We start from the raw sequence: 18,336 nt of genomic DNA on the forward strand, positions 1-18,336 counted from the left end.
CTGCACTCCAGTCCCTGCATTACTTACATGGTCTCAAAGGAAATTTTAACACATCCAGTGAATCATCGGGGATTGGATCATGTTTAAAGTTATTCCATTGGCATTTCCCTTCTATTGTAGCAAGTCTGCCAACACCTAAAACTTTAGCTAATCTGGACTCAAAATGCATTGAGGAAATAGCATGTTGACATACACAGCTACTAATAAAAATAATGAAAAAGGTCCTTTTAAATTTGCATTAGTAAACAAGTGATCCTTAGTGGATTCCTTTAGTGCTTTGGACCTGCTAATTTTGTCAGACTCTTCCTTGTTTTGTAGCTGCTTATTTAAAGGAACTCGAAGTTTGAAATGTTTAATATTCAGTCGTTAGGCCCCTAATTTAATCTCCTGCAGGTTTCCTGCCAAAATATTATTTGCACTGAGATGAAGCTTGCAGCCCCATGCTCGTTCTCTCACAGAGACACACACATTCCTGCTCTTACCCATGGTAAAAATAAAATGTCTGCAAACCAGAGACAAAACCAGAGCAGAGACAAAACCAGAGCAGTGTTAAGTACAGAAAGAGGGGCTCCAGCCTGATCAGCATCTCATGATGGGGCATTTCCACTTGTCGCCTTGCCTTGTCCCAGGTGAGACACCTTAGAAGCAGCACAGCATTTGAAATCAGAGCATGTCTCCCTCAGAAAACATCTGGAAGAGTGGAAAATTGTCCAGCAGAATTTGGGGGCTGTGAAACAAATACAGAAATATTTCTCTCCGTTGGTTTCCTGGCTTGCCTTTGATATCTTCAGACTGGTTGGGACGTTTCACTCATTATTACCAGACTCTCGGTTTCAGCGAGCGAGAAATGCTAACATTTGCTGCTTTGCTGCTGTGTTTGGTGTTCTTAGGCCTAAAACCTGGTTTGTTCTTTTGATACCCCTAGGAAATCTGTGTCTTAAATAACATTTTTCTAGTACCTTTTCATCAAGCAGTTCCCCGCCTGTGCATAGATTGTTAACAAGCGTTTGTTCAACGCATTCCAGCGTGAGCTGCAGTCCCTCCATGAGATACTTCTGCTGTGAGGCTTGTTGGGTTATTTATCAGCCCAGCACAGCCTTCACTGCCAGTTTGCTGCCAGCTGTTAACTATACAATAGCATTGGGAACAAAATCAGTTCTGCCTCTGCCAGCGGAATTGGACATAATTCAGCTACCTGTTGACATATGATGATTTGTTTAACAGCATAAACTATAATATTTTTGTAGCTGACAGTTTTCACCCTCCTCTGCAGCTGGAAAAACCTGAGGAATTCCCAGAAGCTCCTCGTTTGTGTCTTTTTCAAGTTGTTCTTACAGCAATGCCTTGTATTGTTGTCTCTGTGCAGGAAAAGAGACCCTTAATGTGCAAACCAGTGGTGTCAGCACGGGGCTGGAACGGGGCATTCCTTGGTGCCACTTGGGGCTCCTTCCTGCAGCAGCAAATCCCACCAGACATTCGGACCATGGGGATGCTCCAGGACAAGCCAGAGGCCTGAAAACAAGCCAGCATTTCCGTGAAGCATTAATCCCCCTGTGCAGGGCCAGGGGTGGGAACGGGGCGAGGGTGCACTCTGTCCCAGCACACACATGGTTCCTATCTAAGCTGTGCTTCAGCTGGATCTTTCCCACTAACGCATCCTCCTTTAACACCTTGGACTCATTTACTGTGGGGTGTTTAGCAGCACAAATCAATTAAGTGCTGCAGAAACCCACTGAGACAGACAGAGTTTCCTATCTCTGGTTCAGCCGGGGTGGGAGGCACGCAGAGGTTAAGCCTGTGCTTTTTGCCACACAGGGAGAGAGGGTGGAGTGTGGAGCAGCCCCCAGCTCACCTTCTGTGTGGGGTTCAGCCCTCCCCAGAACCCTCAGAGCCCGCTCACAGCTGCTTCTGGAGCTCTGGGGAGCATCCCCTCTGGCATCAAATAATCAGGGAGCTGGATAGTGCCAGCCCTGCTGCCGTACCCCACTGAGACTGGCTGGGAGGGATTGCTAAAGGGGCTGAGCTGGTCCTGAGCTGCCCAGTTGTGTCCTGTAATGGGGACAGGATAGTCAGGGTCTCCCCCTCACCTCCATGTGTCCCACAGGATTCTCTATCAGGAGAAAGCCACTACTCAGTGGTTTAGCTGCCACTGCCCAGAGGGACGTGCAGGGGTTTAAGAAGCAGCAGAGTCACAAAATGTGAACAAGAATAGAGAAAAAATGAGTGTCTTTAAAATAATCATTTGGTTGGTCTTGTTCCAACTGCAGCACCAGCCCAGCATGCCAGGGAGAGCTCAAGGAACCTCCTTCCATGGGAACATGGCTGCAGGGATGCAGCACTGCTCCTGGTCCAGGTTGGGTTAGAGCTACTTACACACAGCACACGCTTTGGACGTAGGAGATAATCATTCAAGCCACCAGACATAACTGATCCACAGCAAGGATGATAAAAGCCAACCAACCAGTTCCTGCTCGTGCCTTTAAACTGAGCTCGGCCCAGCGGCACGTCAGGGGTGTCTCTCAGGAGGGCCAGACTCTGGAGGACGTGTCCTCAGCTCACAGAGAGACCATTAATCAAGAGTGTGCCTTCATCCCTGGCTATTTTAATCACTGGTGAAATACACAGGCAGTTCCCACTCCTAAAAATGGTATTTGACTCCAATGCACATGATTTCCCTTGGCTTCCTTTCCCCAATTAAGCGCGAGCTGTAAGTACTTTGAAGTCCACACGCCGGGATCCACAGATTTGCTTCTCATCCATCATGGAGCAAAAGCCTCGGTACTACACACAGCACAAGATCCGTGGCACCAGGCATAAATATCAGAATATTCTGTAACTGGATGTGGGGACTGTGGAACCTCTGTTGTGCCAACAGACTGGTGGGCCAAACCCGTCCTGTGCAATGGCACTGGGCCCCACTGGGTCACTGGTCCTTTTCTGTTCCACTTCATTATGTGATGACTGAAAATGCCTCTTGGATATGCTGGCACTAATTAGGATGTCAGTCTGCTGTGGGAGAAGTGAATGAATCAGCAGAAGTGGAAGTAGGAGTATATTTGCAGGTAGGCTGTAGGAACCACTAAGTCTTTAATTTTTCCTTTAAGAATGCTGGGCAAAAGTCACAGGAAGTTTAAGGAGAAAACAAATTGCTCCTCCACAGATTCAGGAGCACAGTGAATCCTTGTACCACTCAGCTTCTCTCAGGAGGCAGGTGAGCAGCCTGAGGGGCCTGGGGGGTGTTCAGAGGAAACTTCATCGCCTTCCCTTAATTGCAGACTAATAAATAAAGGCATCATGCCCAGCTCCATGGGCCTACTGGTACCCTGATTTACAAACTGGATGCTGCATCTCTGAATTTCTCTGCATGCTTTGTCTGTGAACGTTCTGCTGTTGAGCTTAAAGAACCAATCTGAGTTTACAGGCAGAATAAGTGAAGTTTACAGGAATATGAACTTAAAAGTACAGGGGAGGTTTTGCAGGTACATGAGTCATCAGGGACCCCTTCAGGTTTTGTCACAGTGAGTCAGGTCATGGGCACCATGACAAAAAGCCAAGAGGACAACTGACAATGATAATGTGGGATTTGACTCATTACACCCAACTGTGTTATTTACCTAGAATACCATGAATTTTTTTCCTTCTCTCTTTAATAGTCAGGAAACAGCTTGGGGGTTTTTTTCTTATTTTTTTTTTCTTTTTTCCCTTAAGGTGCATCTAAAGCAGCATCAGCCTCAGTAAAGAGAGGACTTTCTCACTGCCAGCCTTCCAGGTTAAGAGAGAAATCCTGCTCCAATGACATAAAGTTTTTGAGCTCGATGTTGCAGAGAAAGGCACAGTCACACTGCCCTAGATCAGCTGATGAGTTTGTGGCCCAGGGAAGCCTGCTCACTTTGCTGGGGGGTTGTTTTGGTTTTTCCTCTTTAAAAAGTACCAAATATCAACCTTTGAAGCCCAGGAAATACAAACTGGGCACCAGAACAGGGTCCAGCTCGTGTGCAGGCTGGCCCAGCCATCCCACTGCAGAAGGTGCAGGTTTTTTTCCACCAACGCCTGCAAATGTTCTCTTAGTAGCTAATTAAAAAGACAAAGCCTAATAAGGACCTGTTAAAGCTACAGGTTCCTTGAGAGCTTGGATTTCTTCAGTCTTGCTGAAAATCAAAGGTATAAATTATGATAAAAGTTTGCCTAAATAACTATATTTCCTCACTGAAGCAGCTATTTATCTGAAACTACAGCAAAGTACCACGGGGCTTCAGAAAAAGAAATCAACAAATTTGCCTGAAAAATGTATTTCCTGCACTTGTTTTATTCCATGTATGTGGCTGGCATACAATTTCTGTTTGATTGAATGTACCACATTAAACTGCTCTGGACAGGAGCTGTGCCCTGACAGCAGCTGGTAATGGTGCAGGGCAGTTCGGCAAGTGTCCCCTGCAGTGAGAGCCTCCTTGCAGCCTGCAAGGCATTAACAGAAGTGCTCGTACCTGAAGAGAAATTTAACTTCTTTTTTTTTTTTTCTTTTCCCTGTTGGGATCTCACCCTGCACTCTTTGCTCTCTGCTGCCTCGGGTCTGTTCTCTGTGGGCTGTGGTAACACCAGTACTGATCTGGATGCCCTGCACCTTCCAAAGATGTGAAAAGCAGCTCAAATGGTGGCTCAGGTGTAGTTCAGTTACCTGTTTTTTGAGGAAACAGTGTGTTCATGCAAGTACCAGGGTGTTTTATTTCAGCAGGGCCTATTTTAATGTTCATACTGCTTAGCACAGACTGGAGATGGCAACTTCAAGGAAGTCTGGGGCAGTGCTTAACTGCAGTAGAAGCTGATGGCATCACCTGAGGCTGAGTTTGCAAAAACCCTATGATGACCTGCATGTGCTTTTCAAATACCTTTATTCTAGGTATTTTATTTTTCAAGCCAAATTGGAGGTGCTCAGTGATGCTGAATCTTAAAAAGAAAGAAAACTAAAACCAGTCAGATTTGCTCTTGAAGTCTTGGTGGCCTAGCCTGGGCACTGAGAAATGGATTCATGGGTCTGCTGAGAATGTCCTGAAGTGTTAAAGAGAGACTAGCAGGGCTGGATCCCACTGCAGGATGTGCACAAGGGATCCTGCATGTGATCTCCTGGCCACGTACCAAGTGTCCCTACAGACCTCTGCTGCACCAGCCCTCCACTCTGACAGGCAGTGTGGCAACTGGGAGAGCTGCTTTGGGAACACATCAGATAAAAATAGCCCCAAACCCCCGTGCTCTCCTCTCCACCACGTGCAGTCACACACAGGAAGGGTCCCATCCACAGAGGCCGTACAAGATGGAATGGGATAAGCAGGCAACTTGCAGCTTGCCTTAAGGAACAAGACACAAAGTTATAAAGCCCTGGAAGAGCTTGTCAGACATTTATACAGGATTTCCTAGAGCAGGTAAGGAGAAGATCCACTCATCAGGGCCCTGGCTGCAGGAGGAACTGCAGGAATTGCTCTGTGCACATCCTCTGTTAGAGGTTCCAGCTCATCCTTCTGACTTTGAAATCCACAAGTGGGTTCTCTTCACAGTGGCAGAGCTGAGGTGGGAAGAAGCTGTGGAGGCATATTCCAGTATTTCAGGGCAAAAAATGTGTTTATTTCAACAAATAAATATTCTTATTTAAAGTGGTGATATTAAAGGTAAAAATTGTAACATAGAAAGTCATCCAAAAAAGTTACAAACCCTCATTCCATGTCTTCCTGTTTTCAGCACAAAGAATATTCCAGTAGACTGTTGCTCTGCAGCCTTTAGCAGAGGAGGTGATTGGATCCAGTTGACTTGGTAGAACCAGAATCAGAACAGATTAAACTAATGCCATCCACCCATCTTGCCAAGGAAACATTCAAGCCCTTCCATCTCATTTCAGTATCCAGTGAAGAGCTGCTGGATGGGGAAATCCTTGTGGAGAGGAGCTTTGGGGTTTCCTGAAATGAGGCAGTCTCAGAAATCAAAGGTGTCAAAGCAGGGAGTCCTGACACAAACAGTTCCCAAAGTGTCACGTTCCTGGCACCAGCAGGCAGGGAAGGACACTCTGGGACAGTCCTGTGGGGCCTGGAGCAGCCCAGGTTTCTTTGTTCCCAGCTGGCTGAACAGTATCCATCCTTCCCTGATAGCCAGGGGCCTTCCTGGTGCCCATTGTCTGTCTTATCTGCCACACAGTCACTGGGGCAAGGATTGTCTTTTGGGCTCTGCTTACACAGCAGCTGCTGGCTCGGGAATAGCTGCAGCAGGATGATCCATGTGAACACTCATTCCACAGGCAGGATGATCCATGTGAACACTCATTCCACAGCTCCTGGTTCATACCATACCTTAAGTGGAGCAGCCTCAGTGTGTCACTGTGCCTTACAAAGTTAAGTGAGACCTGGGACTCAGTTCAGGGTTTCTAGTCACTTCTCCTTTATAGAGAATTCAGCTTTAGGAAAAGCACTTGAAATGCTCCTGAGAATGACAAATAACACATGAGTAAATCCTGCTCCAAAACCATAAAACCCAATTTAAAAAAAAAAAAAAGGCATGCACTTCTAATCTAATCTACTGGCATAGGCATATAAAGCAGAATTAATTGATAAACATATAATTAATTGATAAAAATCATAAAAGCCATAAACAAAGCCTTTTCAAAAGGTAATGAATGAGTAATCCAAGCAGACAGTGTGAAAGGCCCATTGCTGCTGTGGGGCCAGACTAATTTGACTATCCATACCCTAGGGTAGAGTTATTAAAGGATAAAAGCTTTGAACATTGTTGCAGAGTTCAATGAAAATAAAAACTTTTACTCAACATATAGAAGCTCTCAGAAATGCAAATGAAGTGTTAGAATGCATAAAGATGGCAAATAATTAAATATTATGGTTCTGTTTAACAAACTGCTTCTTTGCATGCAATTACTGCATCCTGGGCTGGTCTGAGAAAGGAGAACAGGAATAAAGCTCAGAGAAAGGAGCATGAGCAGAGACCTGCAAGGACAGTTTGCTGAAGGAGGAGTAAAACAGGGAATTAGGAGTGGGGAATGGTTTGGGTACGGGCTGTTTCTCTGGGGTTGGGTTGTGCATCTCTCTGCATTTCGCTCTGGTGGGGGGGTGGGGAGGAAAGCACTCGGGATTGTTTCGTTTCCCCATCTTTGTGTTCCAGTTCTTGTGCCCTGAGCGCCATACAGAGCACACACACTCCACACCACAGGTCACAACACCACGTCCTTTTAGTTCCCCTCCAACAGAAACACCTTCCCCAGTCTGAAACCCTGCTCCCACTTCCCAGCCATCCTTCCCGATGGCCGCCTGCCCTTCCGTGCTTGCCCAGCCCTGAGTGCTCGTGCTTCCCTTCCAGGCCTCCCCGTGCCGGAGGTCACAGTTGACCATTGCAAGAACAATAAGGATTTTTAGGGGCATTATGACTGGGTTAGTAAAACACAGCTGCCCCTGAAAGTCCCTCATTTTTCTTGCTGCCGCTCAGTCCATCCCTACGAGGGCAGGGTCTGGCAGGGTCTTTTCTCTCCAGCACGACTGTGCTGTCTCACGCTGCTGTGCCCGGGAATACCCAGGAATACCCCAGTCCCAGTGCCCAGGAACACCCCGGTCCCAGTGCCCAGCCCACACGGCAGCAGAAGGTGTGGAAGTGCTTTGTCATCCCTGTGGGCTCCTCCTCAGCGAAGGCTGGGCTGAGTTTCAGCATCATGCCAGATGGCTCGTCTGTCACTCACTGGGAATGCCACCAAACAGAGGAATGCCACCAAACAGAGCCTGGCACAGCTATCTGCAGGCAGCCCTGGAATACCCAGCCACCAGGGCAAAAGGCAGGAATGCCTTGTCCTGCAGATACTCGTGGTACTGGCTCTCAGGTGAGCACTGCTGCTTCGTCCAGGAGAAGTGGAGCCCCCAGGGCTGACGAACTCTGCACGTCCCACACTCCTGTGTCATAACCCATGATCCTTGGGGCACTCAGAACTCCCCAGGGCACTCAGAGCTGCTCAGCCACAGCACCCAAGTCCCTCTGGAAGAGCTCACATCCATCTGCAGAAGCAGTTGCTTTTAATTAATTAATAAAGCTGGGATTTTAATGAGGGAATTACTACTGATTTTTCAACAACTTTCAGCTTAAGTAATATCTGAAAAAGATCTATACATTTACAGCTCAAAAGGTGCCAGGTATTTGGCTGGGAATTTTCAACCATCATTCACAAGTCCTCCTGGAAAGCCCAGCCCAGCCCAGCATGTCCTTCCGGCAAGGAGTAACATTTCCCTTTTATTGGATCAGTACTTCGAATTTCATGGCAGGGGACCCAACAGAAAGTACAGGCAGATTCCCACAATTCTGCTCTGTTGTTTCCCCATAAACTCTCTTTGTAGAGAGCTGGTGTGGGCCCCATCCCTTGGTGGGCTTGCAAGGATCCCTGCAAGCTGCTGCCCTTGAGAGGGACTTTGTGACATGCCTGAGGGCTTTCAGGAGTTTCAGAGTGTTCAGGAGTTCAGAAAAGCTCTCAGGGTTTTTCTTCTTCCCCCCCCCCCCTTTGCAGTAAAAACATCACATCATATCCCTCAGCAAGGGATCCTTTCCCCAGTTCCTGGTTACAAGCTGTGAAGAACAAAGTGGTTGAGTGTCTCTGAAATGCTGTGAGGTGAGATGTGAGTGGCAGCACAGGGATCTCTGGAGCAAAGCATCATGTTTGGAGCTGTTCACATGTGCCATCTCCAGGGACACACACACAGCTGGTATGGCCACTCTGAGGCTTGGGGAGTCACACAATACAGTACAACACCATACCAGTATCCTCACCCATCCCACAGGGGATGGTTTTCCACGGTAGCAGTCAACCTGGCATCCAAAAACCCCGGAAACCTTCTCAGAACTGTACAAAGCCACACCTTATTTTCATCTAGAATTTCTTCTAGGGCTTGCAAGTCAAGGGAAAACAAACCCCATGCCCTGATCTGGTAATAAAACATGAGCCGTGATTCGGATCCAAATATTATTTGCATCTTTGAATCAAAGTTACAACAGCAGTATAATAATAATTTTAAAAAAAGCAGCAGCCCTCTGAATGCTAATGACGTTGGTGTCCTAAATGAAGCATAAAAGCCAGAGCCTGTGAGAAGCAGAGCATGAGTCAGAGCGTCAGCAGTCCCACACTGAAAGCAGCACTCACGGCTGCTTCATTCATTTAAGGAATCAATTCCTTTGTAATGAGCATCAAGTAGTTTTTAGGACTAAAATGAAAATGAGATGCATGCTGTTATTATTATTTTCAAAAGTTCTTTTTTTTTTTTTCTTGGATTGACAATAAACAAGTCTTTGTAGTTGGAAGGAGCCCCAGGCAAGGACCAGGTCCCTGCAGCACTGGCTGCTGTACCATCATGGAAGAAAATCTGAGGAGCCCCTGCCCTAGGGAGACCACAACCTCCCTGGCAGCCAGGACCCCACCAGGAGCAGGCTGAGCACAGCCAGGGCACGGAAAAGCTGGGGTTGTTGCAGATTGGTGCCTGGGCAGGCTGGCTCCCCCACGATTTTATTTTACTTGCATTGGGTCATTGGCAGAACCCGGCGAGGATGGGTGTGTGCTGCTCTAGGGAACAGCCTTCGTGGAGGCTTTACATGTTCCCTCTTGGATTGCAAAGGCAGCACGAGGCTGTGTGCTACAAGGAGAGGGAATCCTGCCCAAGCTGCTCTCGGCTCCCTGCTGTCCCAGTTCCACTTCTAGATAAAGCACAACCAGATTCTGATCTTTAGAGCACACATCTCTGGGTTACACTCGTCCTAACATGGTGATTTGGGCCTCTAGTATTTTTGGTGTGTTGGATCTGAAACTCAGAAAATGCGAGAGCAACACAAAACCAAAGCAAAGGTAGAAAATTACTGCAGTTTCTAGAATTCTTCCAGCTTTAGTCATCGAAGGGGATTGTTAGAAACGGACAAAGGGCTGTTTCCCTTAATTTTTTTAAGTGTGAATTTTGTCTTGACAGTTTCCTTTCAGAAACAAAAATTGAAAACAAATTGTCCCATGCACAAAACAAAGGGACAGATCCTCAGCTGGAATGGACTGGTATAACCAAGTGAATAACACCCACTCACAGGAGAGATTCTGGGCCTTTTAACAGCAGCTGCTGATCCTGCTCTGCCCGGACAAGAGCTTCAGCCCCTGGGTTACATGGCAGCAGTGCTGACTCCATGTAGCTTGGAAAAGATGAAGGGCTGCCTTCAGAGCAGCTAAAAACACAGCAGGCCTCCAAGGACTCCGGGACTGTACACTTCCCAAACCTGGAGCTGACTCCAGGTGCATGAGCCGGCGGACACAACAGCGAGAAAACAACCATAGCAGCGTGGCCGGCCCAGGTTTTTCTCTCAAAACCAAGGCTGATCACCATCTTGAAAATTACATGGACAGTCCCTAAGAAAATATTAACTGTGCAGCACAGAACAAATGCACAGTGAACTGGGAGCCTTCCCAGCCAGTCCTGCTCCCAGGAGACACTGTGGCTCAGCCCAACTGCACCCTGTGCTTGGGGAATGCTGTCAGCCGTGAGCCAGTTACCCAGAGCAGCAGCTCCTGGCTTTGGGTCGTGCCAGCACGAACGGTGACCCTCGCTGGGCTGTCCCTGTGCAGGCCCAAGCAGCTCCAGAGGTGCTGATGAGAGCTGGGTTCATTCGTCTCCCTCACCCAGAAGAAAACAAAAATACACACATTAGGAAAATTCGGGAAGTGTCTCCCTTTGCCAAGGAACAGCCAACATCCCCATTGTCGCTGTCTCCAGCAGCGAGAGCTGCCTGGCTGAGATTCCCATCCACATGGATCCAGCACAGTCCCCTGGGAGAGCCAGTGCACAGGGGGTGCCCTGCCTGGGACCCCAAAGTGAAGGAACCTGAGCACTGATGGAAGAGCACCCATTCTCCAGGGCTGTCAAGGGGTGGGGTTGGCCACGTGCGTTTGACATTTCCTCTTTCTTTGCAATCCTCAGTTTGGAGCATCACTTTTTTCTTCCACTCCCAACATCAGCAGAGGAGCTGGGAAGCCAGAGTTATTTTTAGGAGATGGTACATTTAGGCCCTGTTAATCTTGACTGGGTCCCTTTGAAAATGGCAAGGTTGGATAATCAAACACATTACACAGACTTTCCATGGAGCTGCTCTGCAAACCAGCCTCCCACTGTTCAGATACCCAGGAGTCAATAATTCCAAGAGGAGCTGTTTGATGCTGCCCTGGTTTGGCTCACTGTGGTGACCTCACCAGCATTTATACACAGAGCCTTGGAGAACAAGCAAATTAAAGCAGCTGACTTTAAGTATATAAAATAAAACACTTAGTCATCAACAAGTCTGCTAGGGGCTGCCACATTACGCTGGTCTTGAGTGGCAAGAGACCATAACCTGGCTCAGACTGGCAAAGAAGAGGGTGGCAGTGCTGCCTGGTCAGATCGCCTGCATGTGGGCAAAACACACCCAGAGCAACTCAGAAGGGATCTTGCTGGTGTGATGACTAACATACTAAACTGGCTGGCACCAGGACGGGTACAGGAAGGGGAGAACATGCCAGGGGAGGAGCTGTGGCTGGAAGAGGCTTTGTGGCTCCTAGAAAATTAACCAGGGCATGGCCAACCAGCTTGGCCACCACTGTCCTATTAAGGTCTCAGCCACCAAAAGAAGGGGGAGGGCACATCCAAACAGCCTGTTCATACTGGTCCCTGGTTCATGCTGTCAGACCATGTCCAGGACTGGCTGCAGGAGTCCCAGGCCATGGTTGTACCCAGGACCATGCTCAGCACACGGCCCTCAGTGCTGGGCTGGCTGGTGCAGCTGTGAGCCAAGGCTCTGGCACAGGGCACAGCAGTGCTGGAGAAGCCCACGCAGGCTGGAAGGTGGAGGGATGGCAAGCAGCAGTGCACAGATCCCTGCTGGCTCCCAGAGGAGTGTGTTACCACAGAGCTGTGCCTGGACTGATCACCGACAGGAAAACAGCCACGCTGCTGACCCCGACCTGCCGTTAGTTCTGAGCCTGCCTAGGCTCTGACCAGCAAGGTAAGAGAGAAGCTGCCAGAGCAAAGGGGCTGCCTGGCTTGGGCTCTGCTGGAACAGAGTCTGGTCTGGACAGCATTAAGGGAAGCAAAAAGTTATAGGAGAGCAGCAGGAAATTACTGAGCGAAAGGGTTTTTTAAATCATTTCTCTTCAAACAAAACTGAGGCATTACCATGAGGTAAAGGGCCACACCTTGCTACTTACACAGCTCTGCTGACAAGACCAGCTTTTCCGTAGTTATTCAAATCTAATGAGTTCTGGGTGCCTAACTCACTCTTTTAAACTCATTTTCGAACTCCAGCCAAAAATCACTTTCTGATTCACCACTTTCTCAGGCACACCAGTACTCAGAGACTGCCTGCAGGCTGGTACTGCGCCGTACAAAGTACATAAGCACAAGTTTAATTACTCCGTGGACCAGGGATGTGATTAATCGTTTGCTTTAAGTTAAGCATGTGCTTAAGCATGCTACTGACCCAGAGCTTTAAGTGGATCTGTCGGGTGTTCTGGTGCTCTCCATTTTTCAGTTCTTTGAGGCCCAATAAGTGGAAAGAATATAAGAATATTCTTATGGTCACACACTCTAAAGAATTCACCCCAAGTCCAGTTTCTGACTTTTTAAAGTCAGAAACTTTGGACTTATTCTGCCCATGTTTACACCAATATTGATTATGGGCATTACAGTAATAAGTATATGCTCAGAATGTATTGGCATTAAACCAGGAGCTAATTATTGTCATTTACAAGCTTATAAAAAGCATCAGGCTTAGGTTTTACTTCAGGTAAGAACTCAGATTCATTTCATTTGCACACTTTTTAGATTCGTCCCCTTATGTCTGAGCAGTGTACAAAGTCCTAAAACAATTATGAAGCATATAATTAAAACTATTGCCCCTGCTAGCAGTGGACTCATCGCATGGAAGACCTCAAGCATGAAATGTGCATCAGCTATGGATGGTCACGTAAATTCACATTTCATTACCCCCAGCATACACGATCCTGGGCATTTTTGTCACTGTGCTTTTCCACCTTTCCAGCAAAGGTGGTTCATAAAAATTTAGGAAGGTCAAATTGCATCCATTCCCCTGGGAGGAGCAAGCAGAGGAGACTGGGACCTGAAAGCTTCACTTTTTTTAAAATTTTTTTTTTTTTAAGGAACAACTGCCCCTTTTATGCCTCAGGAAATCCCCGCTCGGGGAGCCGGGATGGAGTGGACAGGGCGGCTTCTCGAGGCAGGCGTGTGACCCCCGTGCAGTGCCAGCATCCCCACGGCACCAGCACCCACCCCGAGTGCCCCAGTAACACTGACATGTAACATCAACGAGCCAAGAGGCTTCAAACCGGAGCAAAGCGTGAGCAAATCGATTTTCAACAACCCAGGGAGAGCACAGAGGGTTTGGTTACAAGAGAGGAGGCACGTGCCTCTGGAGGAGCCTTCTTGGAGGAAGAAAACAGATACAATAATTGATAAACGTTTTGGCTGCTCCTCCTAAATAATCCCGTCACATGCTCTTCCTTGCCAGTACATTCATGAAAAGTGCCTATTTTGGATACTGGGGCACAACAGAGAAGAGACAGAACCCCACAGTTCCCTGAGATGTACACTCACTCTTCTCGCAGCACTAGACCTCAAGCTTTTAAACTATATTGCTCTCTGCTTAAGATGTTGGTCTTTTGTTGGAAGTTTACAGCTTTTTTTGATAGAAAACGCAGTAAAATCCTCCACAGAAAATGAAGTTTACATTACTAGGGAACCCAGCTTAGTGCTGCAGGTGTGGGAGAATTTACATGACTTTTTCTCTCATTTCAGCATTACTTCTCACTGGTAACTCTGAAATGTTTTTCTAAAGGGACCAGATTGCCAGGTACAAGTTCAATAACCACTGGAAATGCCCACTGGGTTTGGGTCCAACTCTATATATCCAGAAGCTCTTTACAGCTCATTTGCTGAATGTAATTAATTGAACTAAGCAGGATTTGGTAACATGACGCTGAACTAATGCCCTTAAAATTGCTGATAGTTTAGAGCCATAAGAACAGATTAGAGAAACCCAGTAAACCCAATTCACTTGCCATGGAGATTGAAAGAAAGGCACAGCAACGTTCAGAAATGCTGAATGCTGCAGGAACACCCTGGTGCTGGTGACTGTGGGTGCTCAGGGCCCGACCACCAGTGACCTGTTACAGGAGCAGCTTCTCACCTGCAAGTTTTACACCTCTCACACCAAAGCCATCGAGCAAATCTAAGAGTTAAGTGAAATCTTGACAGTTAACTGAAAGGGTTAAGTGAAATATTAAGCATCTGTGACTCAAAGCTGATTGTACAAGCTTCCTGGTTAGTGGCATAAGAGCTGTACGTGGAGGGTGCTGTCTCCCATCCTCAGGTGTAAACTCGCCCAGTGAGACACCCTGACCCTGGAGCCACCTCCCCTTTCCTTCTGCCTTGAAAGTAAGTCCAGACCAAGGACCCGCTTTTTAGGCTGATGAAGTTTAACCAAACTCCATCTTAGGAGAATTAGGAATCATTTTGCCAGATACTTCTAATGAGACACTTCAATGAGAATGAGATGTTATCAGTTAACGCTCTACCAGTGCCCAGATTTATGACTGCTGTTCAATACTGCAAGGGGTGCACAAGAAATGCTTGGGAAAAGGGGAAATTCTGTCCCTCTGAAAATACTATTAACAAACGAGGTTTCTGGCTGTCAGGTAATAGCTCAGCAGTGCTGCTTACATTCAAAGCCATGCCTGGAATAGTCAGGTTGTAGCAAATTTCATTAAAAGAAAATCTTTAGTTGCTGTGGAAATCATTCTGGTGGGAGATTATGTCTGGAGGCTGTATGGGGGTGTACTGCATTTCTTTCACCTGCACTGGAGTGTTTCCTTCAGGGTGTGGATTGACTCAAGGGGGAAAGGAGAGAAGAGAGGAAGAGCTCAGTCACCACATCGATCCCATCATCTCCTGTGCACTGCTCAGGCCACAGGCAAGAGAGGCCCAGGGAGAGATGAGAGGGAGGATGAGATCCTGGCCACAGAGCTGGGTCTCTACAGAAATCCTGCTTTATATGTATTTTTAAGCACCTAAACCCTGCTAGCTGCCTGCAAACAACTAACCATAATTTGGCATTACTGTAACACTGATAGCTGGCTAATTAAAAAAAGTTATGAAGGGTTTGAAAGCGACAATTTCCAAACAGTTATGAACATACTGCTATGAAATGATAGGGTGCTCGTGGCTGTTTGTCTGAAAACATTACTAGTCACCAAAATTAGAGCACAGGACAAATCCTGGGCTGGTGCAGATCAAGAGATCTCCACTGGCTTGCAGGAGATGTTTTATTTAGCACTGGGCACAGCTGCTGTTTCTTTGGAGAGCTCTAAATTCATTCTGTGATGTAGGCAATCTACAAGCCCAAATTATGTATTTTAAGATTAAACTCCTATCAAATGTTTCGAAATTAAACTACAGTTTCTGTTCTTTTTGTAGGCAATAGTACCTTAAAAGTATAAAGACATCCAAAACTTTATGTAACTAGTATTACATAACACCTTATGAGCCTTAGACTGGCTCATAAGCATTTTCCTTACTCTGGATTTATTACATTTTTATTTGGGGCATGTGAAACAACTTGCAGTACAAGTGCATTTATTCACATGGGGCTGGGCTGGGGGGGAAGAGTTCATTCTGGTGGGAACTTGAAGGAGAGAAACTTATTGCTATGTTTGCAAAGAAACACTGTCAGAAAAAATGTTGGTTCATTGTGTCTCACTGCCCTTGATGGCCATTGATACAGCAATTAAATTAAGTCCTGGAAGGGGGCTAGAGATAGTTTTAGTTTTAAAGGCTGAGTGCTGCAGCCCCTCCAACTGCCTATAGCATTAATGCCATAAATATGTGTGAATGTTCTCATTCAGGCTGTAATTTATTCCCCAAAGAGATGCAAAACCAGCTCAAATACCTGCAAGAGAACCAGACTCTTCCAGTGAAGAGAGTGCAGTATGTGAATCCCGGAGCTAAATTTAGGCTGGGACTTGGAGTAATTCTGATCTCAGAGTAGCACTCGGAGGTGCAGCTACAAACACTGTGCAATGATTCAGTGAAGTGCTGCTCCTTTGTTACAACATTGTGGATGACATTTTGGGAGCTCTCTGCAGACTCAGATTTAAGAAATTCAGCTTAGGTTACTCAGTTAAATTTCATTGTTCAGTGAAATAGTTTAGAAAAAAAACCCCCTTAATTTAAGTAGTTTTTAAAATGTGGATTCAAACTGGTTCTGGCGTGTGTAAAACAGCAGACATTCTTAGTATAGTGAAAGCTTTATGTAAAACACTGTTAAATGTACTGCTGAATAATCCACAACATGGGTACTGTAAATATCTGATTATGTTTTTTCACAAATTACCTATTTGTTTGGTTTTATGGTCCAAGGAAAATTAAAATGGGCAAGCTCATTTGTGATTGAGCACCTTTCTCTTCCTTGTTCTGTACAACTGTTATATTTGCATGGGAATGTTTTCCTCCTCTAGAAATATTTCCTTCAAAATTAACAGATAAAGTCACAATTATACAAAATATCTCTGTAGTCAAAGCAGATTTTGTAATAAAAAATAGTTTAAATGCAACTAAGACTTCAAGTCTGCTTTTATGGTATCCTTCAGGTGTAAAATACACTCAGAACACCAGAATTGAGGAAACTTTTATCTTTCATAAAAAATCAAAACTGCATTTACAGTTTTAAATCAAGCATATTTTAACTGAACTACATTTAAATTCTTCTTTATGAAACAATCTCTCTTTTCATACAGGATTTTTCATGCATATTCTGGCTCCAAAGCTCAAAATCAGTTTGCCACAACTTGTTTCCCTGGAATTCATCAAAAGACTGAAAATCCAAGTGCCAAGGAGCCGAGTTCCCGGCCACGGTGCAAACTGTGCGACCAATCCCCACCGCCTGGAAAGTCCCAGTTCTCAGAATGAGCTGATGCTTTAAACGAGAGATCATAATCAAAATCATGATTCCTGACAAAGTCTCAATATTTCACCCTATAAATTCCTAATTCATTTTCCAGCATTCGCAGGTTCCTGCTGGCTCCACCCTCTCAAATATCAGCAACTGCTGCTGCTCTTAAAGAAAATTCCACTTTGGGGAAACGTGATATTATTCCAGATGTTTTGGTATATGGCAGTTCAGTCTAACCCAACCTGATCATGGCTCTGTAACGCAGCTGAGCCTTGAACAGCTTCTGGAATTTATTCCTTAAACTACTGCACTTGCATTTTTGAATTTAACCCTACTGACAGTCCTGCAACCAAAAGCCCCGTTCTTCCTAACGACAGAGCCACTCCTAAAGAGGGTTTTTCCAAAAACATAAAACCATGACTAATTTTAGCAGGCCTTTGGGCCACTGTAGATCAGTTCTTACAGGCTGCTGATTGAATTAAAGTGGTTTAAATTGTGTTCCTCGCCATATTTTAAAAGAGATTTTGCTGAATGAAATCTGCTTTCAAAGTTTATAGTTTGAGGAAATTCCATACTTGGAACAGGGAAAAAAAAAAAAGAGAAAAAGTAAAGTGCATTTATAGAGATTCAAAACAGCTGTAAGAACTGGAATGTCACTATTTCATTTCATCAGATTTCAGCAGGAAAAGGATGGGAAGAGCCCCTGTCCTGCCTCCAGCCATCCGGGACTGACCCCTTCACCAGGCTGGACAGTTCAGGGTAACATTTCCTCCTCAAAACCAGTGTGCATTCCTCATTCCTCCATGGTCTGTCATCCACACCACGACTGTCCAGTAACTGCCTGAGCAAGACTCCAAAGCCTTGGTCAGATGGGACATTTTGTAATTAAAATAATAATAATAATGACTGACAACATTAGCAGGCACGATCTAGGAGTCAAGACTACAGTCCTGGACCTATAAGTGGTGTCACTAACAAACCTGTAGTGGGAAAATCCCGAAATCCTGCATGCTGCCATGGAGTGTGGGCACGTCATCCACCCACGTGGGTGTCCAGGACACCGGGAAGCACTTTCTGCCAAAGGACAGGAAGAACAAAGGCCTGTTGCCTGCTGCCATAGAAGGGAAAAACCAACAGCCTAAGCCCCCTGAACTGATAGGCTAAACCGAGATCCAAATAAAATTCAAGAAGTCTATCCCAAATCAAATCTACCAAGCAATGCTTGGAAATATTTTGATTATTCAGTGCTAAAGAAATATGCCATGAATCCATAGCCCACCAGTTATGCAGGGAAGAGGAAGCTGTCCCTGGACCAGCATCACCCTGGCTCATTTCCTTCAGTCTGCA

General features: G+C 46.1%; 1 long non-coding RNA gene across 3 annotated transcripts in view; it reads right to left on the reverse strand.

The window, feature by feature from the left end:
- Positions 1-336: 336 nt before the first annotated feature.
- Positions 337-18,336, reverse strand: part of LOC108495892 — a 37,692-nt gene continuing 19,692 nt past the window's right edge. For all 3 annotated transcript variants that reach the window (XR_001874260.1, XR_001874262.1, XR_001874261.1), the window contains exon 2: positions 337-6,462. This is a non-coding gene — a long non-coding RNA (uncharacterized LOC108495892). The remainder of the gene's footprint in view (positions 6,463-18,336) is intronic.

This window comes from Lepidothrix coronata, unplaced genomic scaffold (assembly GCF_001604755.1).
Source record: "Lepidothrix coronata isolate B3197 unplaced genomic scaffold, Lepidothrix_coronata-1.0 Scaffold34, whole genome shotgun sequence".
Taxonomy (NCBI): Eukaryota; Metazoa; Chordata; class Aves; order Passeriformes; family Pipridae; genus Lepidothrix; species Lepidothrix coronata.